We start from the raw sequence: 11,207 nt of genomic DNA, 5'->3' as shown, positions 1-11,207 counted from the left end.
AGGCATGTGCATGCCATGTGCACAGAGATTCTTCCCTTAGTAGTGTCCATAGGGTCAGCCCTAGCACCCCTGGAGCCTCATACCAATATATGGGGTGCCGCTGGCCCCGCGCCCCCCCTCAGTACCTTCTTATCACCTGTGATGGTTGCTGGGACGTCTTCTTGCTCTTGCGAGGGTTTCCCAGACTAATGGTTTGGACTCTGTTTTGTTGTAGATAGTTGTAATTAGTACATTTAGTTCCCAGTTTAGCATATAGAGTGTAAATAGCTGTCCGGAGCTTAGAGGGATGTCATCCGAAGGACTGGGCCTGCCTTGGGATCCAGGTTTTAAACCGTGCTTCTCCTATGCCAGTGAGCGACCCACATTCGGCCTGTCTGAAATGCCTTGGGGAGGCTGAAGTTAAGGAGAAGTGGAAGATCTGCAGAGGCTTTAACCCAAGGACTCAGAAAGAGAGAGACATTTGCGTGAAGGCTATACTGATGGAGGCAGTCCTCGGACCGTCCTCGGAGCCGTCCCACTCCGAATCAGCATCGAGCACTTCGGCCGCAATGCATAGCGTGTCTCTGTCATCTTGTTCTTCCCAACATCGTTTTACATCCCCGGTGCCGAGGAAGAGGCACAAGATGTTGCGTGCTGGAAAAGGGTGCTCTTTGGTGCCAGAGCAGGACACACGGGGAGTATCTGACCTGGTGAAATCCATGCCTAGCCACTTGTCCTCCTCGGAGCCATGGTTGGCCTCCAGCATCTGCGACAAGGGCACTGAGCCTAATCCAGGACCCACCTCCGACTCCCAGGAGCGGTAACGGTGTCTTGCATCTGATGGCCCCCCTGACTCTGGAAGTCTTCTAGGCTGAAAAGGACCTGATGTCCCTCCCGATACCACCCACTCCCCAAGGGGCCAGACTGGCCATGGCTACTGGGGACAGAAGTGTGCAAAGAATGGAGAGCTCCTTAGCCAGACTGGCACCTTTCCAGGGTAAACGCTGCATGGCCCTGCTGCATTGGTCCCTGACCTGGCATTGGTCAGCAAGCCCCCAGGTCGGTCTGGAGGCAGAGATGGGCACAGCTCCCCCATGGTATGCAGGTGAGGAGTCTGAGGTGGAATTCTTTGTGCTACAGAAAAGGTATCAGTACCTGATGCATGCACCAGACTTCATGCACCAGATGTGGTCCATGGCCTTACCCCGCCCGGCCCCGGATACTGATTACGGCACTGACCCCAGCATCGAGGTTGCCGAAATGGGCCAGACGGAGGCGGGTCAGACTGAGGAGGAAGTACCAGTCCCTCCAATGATGCTGGCTTCCTCAGCGTCATCGTCCCCAGATGAGGTGGTGGCAGGTCCCTCGAACCCACTCCCACCAGAGAATTTCAGGGTTCATCAGCAGCTCCTGCAGTGGGTTGCCAGGAACTTGGGGCTGCAGGTGGAGGAACTAAAGGAGTCCACCCGCAGCCTAATTAGCAGCATGGCTCCCTCCAGAGTACTCCTCCTGGTTAATGAGGCTGTGCTGGGGCCATTGAAGGCCCTTTGGCAGACCCCCTCCCCCTCCCGGGTCAAGGGTGATGTTGGTGGCCAATGAGAGGGATAGGCAGGGACAGCCCAGTGCCACCCCGAAAAATAAGGAGGCCAAGAGACTGGATTCATTCCGGAGGAAAGTTTATTCTATGGGCAGCCTCCAACTCCGTATCTTGAACCAGCAGGCCTTGCTCGGGAGGTCTGACTTTAATTTGTGCGACTCGGTCCAATTCAGAGACTCCCTGCTGCAGGAATGGAGGCAGGAGTTCTCTGGAGGAGGGCAAGACAGTGGCTAAGGCCTCCCTCCCGGCAGCTCTCATCAGCCAGCACGCCTCCAGACTCCAGGAATCATTTTAGATCACCTCAGCCTCAAAGGTTTTTGGCGGGCCCAGAGGCAGGGAAGGGCTATAAGCATCACCAACCCCTGTTTTCTACCTCAGCCTGTCAGTCGAGCTCGAGTAGATACCCTGGACGGTCCAGATGGGCCTTTTGAGGGTGTGCCAGACTTTATCCAGGATCCTTCCCTCCTTTTGTTTTTGGACCACCTGTTTTCTTTACACACTGCGTGGTCCCACATAACATTGGACCTTGGGGTACGCAGCACTGTGACTGCCGGGGTACACTTGCAGGTTTTGTTCCACCCCCCCAACCCCATCGCTCTTCAGGGACCCTTCTCATGAGCAACTTCTCGGCCGGGGGGTGGAAGCCCTCCTGCGTGTGGGGGCGGTTGAGGAGGTCCCTCAGGATTTGAGAGGGAAGGGGTTTTACTCCTGATATTTCCTAATCCCGAAAGCCAAAGGGGGACTGCGGCCCATCCTGGACCTGCGTCACCTCAACGAATATTTCAGAGAATGCAACCATGGGGGTCCTGGTCTTCAATCTCTTACTTAGAAGCCTAAATTTGGCTAGGACCTCTCTCCTAACTCTGCCTATGTCATTGGTACCTACATGTACCATGACAACTGGCTTCCCCCCAGAACTTTGTTTCACGGGATTTTTCAATGGCCCTTGTTTGCTGTTGGCCCTGTCATCTCTGTGTGAAAGGCCGGATCCCACACTGCTCTCCAGTGCTCTGCGAACTGTCATTAACACATCCTGAATGGCAGTGCAGTTAATCATGAAGTTCCTAACTCATGCCGGACATGCTGTCTGCCATGGATAGGAGCAACGTTAGATTACTTTTGGCATTCCTGGAAGAGCTGCACATGGTGGACCATGGCTTCTGGGCTAGTGAAACAAGCACTGAGTGGTGGGATCATATCGTCATGCAGGTCTGGGATGAAGAGTATTGGCTACAGAATTTTTGGATGAGGAAATCCACCTTCATGGAACTGTGTGCCGAGCTTGCCCCAGCACTGAGGCGCAAGGACAGCCAAATGAGAGCTGTCCTCTCTGTGGAGCAGTGTGGAAGCTGGTGACTCCAGATGTCTGCCGGGCGGTTGCGAATCAGTTTGGAGCCGGGAAGTGAACTGTTGGGGCTGCGTTAACACAAGTGTGTAGGGCCATTAATCGCATCCTGCTAGGAAGGGTAGACGCAGTTCCATAAAACAAATGTATCATCGTGCCAGTGACTTGGTGAGCCTCCCGGAGAGATCGGGCTCTGAGGAGACAATCGTCCAGGTATGGGTAAATCGTTGTCCCTTGAGAGTGTAAATGAGCGGCTACCCCTGAGAGAACCTTGGAACATACTCTCAGGGCTGCTGATAGCCCGAAGGTGAGCACTCTGCATTGGTAGTGGTCGGGTCCCAGAGTGAATCCGAGAAATTGTCTGTGAGCCGGTAGGGTTGAGATGTGAAAATTGGCATCCCGGAGGTCGAAGGCTGAAAACCAGTCTCCCTGTTCCAATGCTGGAATGATCAGCGATAAGGTGACCATCTTGAACTTTTGAGCCGTAACAAACTTGAGAGCTCTGAGATCTAGTATGGGTCTCCAACTTGTTTGTATCAGGGTGTAAAGATGTATCTCAGAGGGATTGTCTCTGTCTGGCCTAGGGAGGAACAGAAAGTCCCGCCGTTCACTGAGCTGGTCCATTGTTATGGGCATACATGTCTTAGTGCTCTGGTAGAGTCTGTGGGATCCTAGTACCGTGCTTTGTTGACAATAAACCTGGCTGGGTGCCTTCATTCCTTAACGGATTTTGTGGTCATTGGGCGGTTAGCTCAAGGTTTGCCGTGCCAGCTGTCTGGGCATGGCTGGAGTGGCACAGAGGGAAAACACACACACCCAGAACCCCCCTATTCCCAGTGCCCCTCAGTCCCAACCCACAGCCCCCTCCTCTGTACACTGCCCCTCAATCCCGACCCACAGCCCCCACCTTCCCCCCCAGCAGCAGGTGATTCTGACTCCTTCGGGGAGCTTTTCTTGCTAGGTTTTTGTGTGTGAATCGCCTTGTGGATTTTACAGCACGTTGGAAATTTCCATATTAAATAGGAAGCTCTGCTCACCTTCCCCCCCACACCTTCTCTTTTCTCTCCATAACTGGATCTGAAGCATTTCATTTCTTAATTCCCGAGGGGTGAGATGTATGTGTATAATACAGATATTTTCAACATATTTCCCCCTTTGGGCTTAGAAATTGAAAACTGATTTTTTTTTTTTTTTGCCAACCAAAACCTGAACTAATTCAGAAACCAGAAGAGAAGAACAACGATACATTCAAATCAAAGGGCCAGAACAGAACAGCAGAGAATTTTCCATTTGGGGGATTTTGTTTTCCCAGGCAAACAAACCTCTCCAAGGGGAAGTGCAGAGAAAAATATTTCACTTGCCTATTCACAGAATAGCTTGGCCGAGACACTCTGGCTGTGTTTCATTGTCATGGGCTCACTGTGGACTGGGGCATTTTAATAATTTTGGGGGAAGTCCCAGGATGTTTGGGGGTAGACTCCCGACCTCTTTTAGAAATCTTGTGTTTCAATTGGTTTTATTTCAAGCAGGGATCCAGCAGGCCAGTCTGACACCTTGGGAAGATTTTTTGTTTGCAAGAAGCAACATGGTCTGTCCTTGTACCAAATAGGAGATGGGTGTTTGGAAGGGAAGGGAGAAGAATAAATGCATCCAAGGAGGATGGGATTCAAACCCATGCATGCAGAGCACAATGGATTAGCAGTTCATCACCTTAACCACTTGGCCACCTCATCTGAGCTGCTCAGTAGCAGACAGAAACTCCAGGGGAGGTAGGGACAATAAGGAGTTTTTAAATATGTTAGTGGAAGCAGGGTCTGAATGAGCTCCCCCTCTCCCACCTAGTGAGGAGCTGGGGGAAAGACGTCAGGAACAGACCGAGTTTGCAGAGACCCGCAGCTACGCAGCACGGTGGAGCTGCTTTGCCAAAAGGACCAGTTTTGTCTGGTGCTGGGTTACAAATCACTGAGATGTTGTTATCCTTATTGCATGAGTAAAGGGCGGCAGAGATTACTTACCCTGCCCTGATGCAGGGGCTAGGGGGGTGAGGTTCTGTCTTTTACTGGAGTGCAGACAGCTGATTGAGGGGGTCGCCCTAAACTGAGCCTGATTCGCTGAACAGGGGGAGAGGGATGCTAAATGCCAGGGAAAAGGTGGGGGGATGACAGGTGTTTCTGTTTGCTGAGGTGGCTTGTGCCTGAAGATATGCTCTGACCTTTCCCTGTTCAGTGTTTGAAGGCAAAGCTAATTACCCTCCAGGGAGAGTTTGTTTCTGTTCAGTGATTAGCAGAGCGGAATTCCTGGCACGCGCCTCTCGGGGTTCTGTCCCAGACCTGGCGTCAGGACAGGGGTGCGAGGAAACCCAAGGCGGCGGATGTACTGGCAGTGAGGTTCCCGGCTGCCCAGGGCAATCGCGAAGAGCTGAAATCACTGAACACCTGCGTTAAGCAGGGGCTCCTCAGAGCACGGCAGGCCTGCACAGCAACCCCAGAGACTCCTGAGGTGGGAGGTGAAGCCCTGCGAACACACCTCTGAACGCTGGGTCTGCACGGACCAAGTACAGCCAATTGCGAGTGGGGTGCCATGGAGGGACAGGGGTGAGGTGTGTTAAATGGGCGTTTGTGTGTCAGACTTTCCCACTGCCAGGTGGGAAACTGAGGCAAAGGACACTGCCCAATGCCCTGTGGGGTGGGGTTTTTGCCTACGGTTGCAAGCTTTTGAATGTGACTGTCGCATTTTCCCAAACTAATGCGTCGTTCCCTTTCCCGTTTATGAAAAGGTCTCTTTTGTTATACACTGACCAAGACCTTGTCAACGCTCCCGGGCACGTCAGCATAACGGACTTCGCTCTGGGGTGGGAATGAGCCACACCCCAAGTAACGGAAGTTACACGGACCTCACCCCTGACCCCTATCAGTGCCCCACCCCCAGCACCTCCAGACCCCACTGCCTCCCCCCAGTGCTTCATTTCAGCCTCGGCACAAACTAAGCCCTGGCAGGCAGCCTGATCGCAGCCGGGGCTGGCTGGGCGCCCAGCTCTGAAGGCAACGCCACCGCCAGCAGCCACGCGGAAGTAAAGGTGGCCTGGTCTATCGTGCATTGCCACCCTGACCTCTGCGCAGCTGCCGTGGCTTGCAACGCCTGGCACTTGGCCTGTGGCTCCGGGCGAGCTTTGTTCTGTCACACGGGGCTGCATCTTGCCAGAGCCCACGGCCTCCCACAGCCCTCTGGCCACTCCTGACTCACCGGGGCACCGTTTCCGATTTTGGGGAGCGGCGGGGCAACTTTAACTGTGATTCCAGGGGCTCCTTAGGCACCTGAAAACTCTAGGGTTCTGTTGCAGATAACGACTTAGGAATTAGCTGACAGAAGCACTGTATCTAATTGTTGTATAAAGAAAGAACAATATATACAAACTCCAGTTAAAGCCACATTTTAAATTGCCATGTCAATTTAGAGCAATCAGGAGCTAATACAGCAAAATATTCCCAATCCCAAACCTTGAAGTATCAGTCCTGGAGCTTTAGCGCAGATCTCAGAAACACACGTTTGCTACGTTGTACGCTGTCTTTCGTAGAGATAAATAAAAATAAATAAAATCTGCTTACTTTCTCTAATGGAAACACTCAATGTTTCTGCCATTAACACCTCTATTTTAGTCAATTGTTTTTCACTCCACTAAAAAACATATTTACTTAATTCTAACATATGCGATTAAGGTTTTTTCTCCTTTATTAAGAGAGGGAATTTAGTTTTCTAATTATTTTGGCACTTAGGTTTACCGATCACAGTCATGTACGTGACTCACTAATATTTCACCCCATCATTGGTATTAATATCATACTTGGAACCGCATTTACTTTCACACGAATTTTAAGTTACTTTACAGCTATAACTAAAAATACAATTTGAAAATAAGCGACCTTCATCTGCAGAGCGTCTACAGTTATGGGCTTAGGTAATTTTTTTTAAGTGGCACTGCTAAGGTGAGTACAAGCTAAAGTTACATTCTAGAAGGACACGATTATTTGTACCATTTTTAAGAACATAAGACTGGCCCTAATGGGTCAGACGATGGTCCATCTAGCCCAGTATCCTGTCTTCCAGTTACTGGAAAACGAAAGAATCTGTAGCAGCAAAAACTGTCACAAAACTTTACATTTGCACTTTGTCCCCGGAGTACGGTGCAACCAAGACAAGGAGCTATAGATGCACTTTCCCATGGTTTCTGACTTTCTCAATGACACAAGGATGCTTCCTACAGCTCACTACATAGTCTCGTCCCCTGCTGTGTGTTCAGTGACCTGCTGGGATTTGGGACATAGAGAACGTGACTGACATTAAACCAATTCCAGGGAAGGCAAAAACACATCCCTGCATTGGCCGGGAATCGAACCCGGGTCAACTGCTTGGAAGGCAGCTATGCTCACCACTATACCACCAATGCACCTGCAAAAAGCAGCTGTCCCCGGTGTCACATGTACTAGTAAAATGATTCATTCCTGCACAGCAGATGGGTGGACAAGCAACAACCTGTCAGTTCTGAGCAGAGCCAGGTTCCCACAGTGACTGAAAGATGGGGAGAGGTGTGCTACATCCCGGGGTGAGGCGTTGTAGGAGTAGGATTTTATGTTGGTATTCTGTATAATTTAAAATAAAGCATAAAAAAATAAAAAATAATAAAAATAATAATGTAGCATGTATGAAATGTACTGGTGTATGAGTTAATCATATCCTGCCAGCCACACTTTTTGAATAGCAGTAAGGAATGGCCTAATGGGCCATTTGGTAAAGATACATCCGCGGGAATCTGTGTCTGGGCTGATTTCAAGGCAGTAACAGACCTTTTAAGGTCACCACTTTGCTGTAGGTTTAGCATTTTAAAATAAGTAAAAGAATGCAATGATTGTTTTTCCTTTGCATTGCAATTTGATGTTCCTGTTCAAAATGTTCTGTGTAAATCAATTCTGTTTTGTGTGTGAATGAGGAATGTGTGTTTAAGAGATAAGTGTGAAGGCTATTGCTGAACCAGATGTACGAGAGAGGAACCGGAGCCAGACCCCAAGAGCACCAGGAGGCTACAACACACCCCTACTGAGATGTCAGAAGAGGGCAGATTAATGACTCTAAAGATGAGACAGGCACCTATCAATGGGGACAAGACAGCGGTGATCAAAACCAGCCTGGGATAACTCCCTGAAAGACTTGATAAAAGAACAAAATAAAGAATGAAAAGTTCAATTTAAAAAAACAAGCACTCATCAAACAACAATTAATTACAGCATGACGGTGCAAAACTCATCAGCCCCAGTGAAGGAAAATCACTATATAAACAGGGTGCCTTGCCATGAAACTTTGGGTTCATCCTGCCAAGACTTCCCCGGAGCATTGTATCTCGACCGGCAGAACCCGACTCCTCCCTACCCGTGATCAACCTAGCTGGCCACTAGATTGATCCCAACTCTGTACTGGTAACTATAACATTGACTGGTGGGACAGTGTGTGTGGGTGTGTGTGGGGTGTAATTAAATGCATATGCTGATTGTTGGATCTTCAATAAACACGGCATATTGCCTTTTCCCCTGAAAAAGATCCCGTGTGCTTCTTATAAGCATAACAGTGTCGCCAACCCCACCCCTCCCCTCAGAGAAGGGAAACAAAGTTAAATGACCAGAATGACAAACCTCAGCGGAGACAGCTCCTTTTAAAGTAAATGTTTGTGTTTATTCCCACTATGTACAGCGGGGTTTGATGTTGCTCATTCCAGTCCTCGGGCTCTGCGGCGAGAAGGGATGATTCAGGCTGAGGGAAGGGCCTGTGTCCACATTGCTGCTGAACTTTGGTTTGTGGGATTATTGCGGGAACACAAAAGAATCTGGAGCAGCAAAAACTGTCACTAAACTTTATATCTGCACTTTTGGTTGCACCATGCCCGAGCACGGAGACAAGGAGCTACAGATGCACGTTCCTCTGGTTTCTGACTTTCTCAATGACACAAGGATGACTCCTGCAGCTCACTACGTGGTCCCAACCGCTGTGTGTTCAGTGACCCGCGGGGATCTGGGACAGGAATTCTCTCATTCCACTGATAATGCGATTAGCGCCCAACGTGGCTGACGTTAAACCCATTCCAGGGAAGGCAAAAACACACCCCTGCATTGGCCGGGAATCGAACCCGGGTCAACTGCTTGGAAGGCAGCTATGCTCACCACTATACCACCAATGCCTCTGGCCAAAACACCATTCTCCCAGGCGTCACATGTACCAGCCAAATGACTCACGCCGGCAAATGTACTGAGCAGGATGGATGGACAGGCAGCCACCTGTCAGTCCTGAGCAGACAGGTTCCCACAGTGACTGAAAGATGGGGAGGGGGCCCCACGCCCATCCCTCGTCTGGGAGAAGGGACATGGGCGTGGAGATAAATTCCCATATGACAAATCTTACCTGAGAAGGAAGGAGCCAGCGCCTTTTAAAGCAAATGTTTCTGTTCGTTCCTGCTACCTCCAGAGGGGTGCGTTGCTGATTCCAGGCCTGGGGCTCTGCCGGGATCGGGGACGATGCAGGCTGTCACTGAGCTGAAGAAGAGAGATGATTTCTAACCGGGACGGCCACCTCGTCTCCACGACACGTGTTCGTCCATCACTTGCTAGCGGGTGTGTGGGACATGAAGGCAGCTCCCGCTCCTGGGTCTCTCCTGAGGAAATAAAGTTTCTGTGCAAAATAACAAAACTTTTCTCCGAAGGGAGGGAAAGGAAATGGCCACACGGCACCAGAGCACAAGTTTCAGAGGGGCAGCCGTGTTAGTCTGTATCAGCAAGAACAACGAGGAGTCCTTGTGGCACCTTAGAGACGAACAAATGTATTTGGGCATAAGCTTCCGTGGTGGGTTCAAGAAGTGGGTTTTAGCCCACGAAAGCTTATGCCCAAATACATTTGTTGGTCTCTAAGGTGCCACAAGGACTCCTCATTGTTTTTTCCAGGACACAAGGATTGTAACACAACAGGATTCCTCTATGCGCAGTGACTCTGACAAGTGCTTGATCTCCCCTCTCCTGGATTCCAGGAGCTGTTGGGTTTCACCCTTGGTAACCTGCAAGGCGGAGACAGTTCTATTGATGGTGACACTGGGATTGAAGGATTTGATCATATTATTAAAAAGATTAGTCGGAACCTGAGCTCTCAGTTCTGACAGGCTGGTGTCCTCAATTCAGTTCCAAAAGGCCCCCGGGACCCCACACTCCCCAGCGGGAGTGAAAGGAGACACCCCCAGCTCTGCCCTTAGCTCCAGGCTGACGTATCAGGAGTGGGGGGAATTGACTTCTTTGCTGCTGAGAAGGGAGCCAGGCCAGTTCTCTGGGGGCCAGCGTTCCCAGCCTGAGCCAGGCGACTTCCCTGCCTCCTGGGGCCTGCAGGCTTGGACTGGTCCTGGGGACACCCTGCTGCTCACCGAGCCACTGAGCCAACCCTTGGGAAAGGCAGCGGTTTTGCTCCCTACTTCAGCCTTGTCTGAGCAGCGCGCTGGGGCATCCCCGAGAATAAAGACTCAGCACTGCCAACTCTCAGGAGTTTGCCATGAGTTTCAGGAGAATGATTGTTTTCCGTAAAGCCCCAGCTCCTGGAGTCACCTGGCTCTGTGATGATTTCAGCCTTCAGTCTCCAAGAAAAAGTAAGTTTCGAGCCCTCCTGGCTGTGGAGAAAGCTACCAAACGGGACCCCAGGGCACGCTAACAGCTCAGCAAGCAGAAGGCAAATAAAAAGACACCGCCCCCCCAAGCGATTATTTTGATGTCGTCTCATGATTTTAAAGCCAATCTCGTGAGTTTTGAACTTTTGGGGTTGGCCATACTGCAGACTGATTGCTGAAAACCCTCCCCCCGCCCCCGATCCAATCCACCCAGACTTTCCTAAAGCATCTACTCCTTCTTCTGTCGGACACTTGCCTGCAGCTGGGAATCCCAGTTCCTGGAAGTGCTTTTCCACAGCCAGTGAGTCCCCACAAGGGCTGAGTCTCGCCACAGGGCTGTTCCGGGGGCCCTGCCCCACCCCAGGCCGGACGGGGCAGTGACCTCACAATACCCCTTTGTGACTACTGGGGACCCTGGAGTGGGGGCAGCTCCATGCTGGGCTCTGCAGTACCCTAAAAGCCCATAACCCTGCTCCTCACAGCCCCTCCCCCTCACAGAGACACCCCATGGAGCCTCCGCCTCACAGCCCCTCCCTTCACAGTCATACCCTCATGGCCCCTCCCCCCACACTGACATCCATAAGCCTCCCCCTCACAGAGAC

The 11,207-nt window shown here is 51.0% G+C and overlaps 1 long non-coding RNA gene across 1 annotated transcript; it reads right to left on the bottom strand.

Moving 5' to 3' along the window:
* Positions 1 to 1,638: 1,638 nt before the first annotated feature.
* On the bottom strand, positions 1,639 to 11,089 carry LOC311514148. Its single transcript, XR_014709834.1, has 3 exons — positions 10,862 to 11,089; positions 9,366 to 9,615; positions 1,639 to 3,501 (listed from the first exon to the last, which is right to left on the bottom strand). It is a non-coding gene; the product is annotated as an uncharacterized lncRNA (long non-coding RNA).
* Between the last annotated feature and the right edge of the window lie 118 nt (positions 11,090 to 11,207).

Source organism: Lepidochelys olivacea, assembly GCF_965140295.1.
Source record: "Lepidochelys olivacea isolate rLepOli2 genome assembly, chromosome: 28".
In the NCBI taxonomy this organism is placed as follows: domain Eukaryota; kingdom Metazoa; phylum Chordata; order Testudines; family Cheloniidae; genus Lepidochelys; species Lepidochelys olivacea.
The sequence above is the reverse complement of the archived record's forward strand: the minus strand, read 5'-3'. Positions and strand labels throughout refer to the sequence as shown.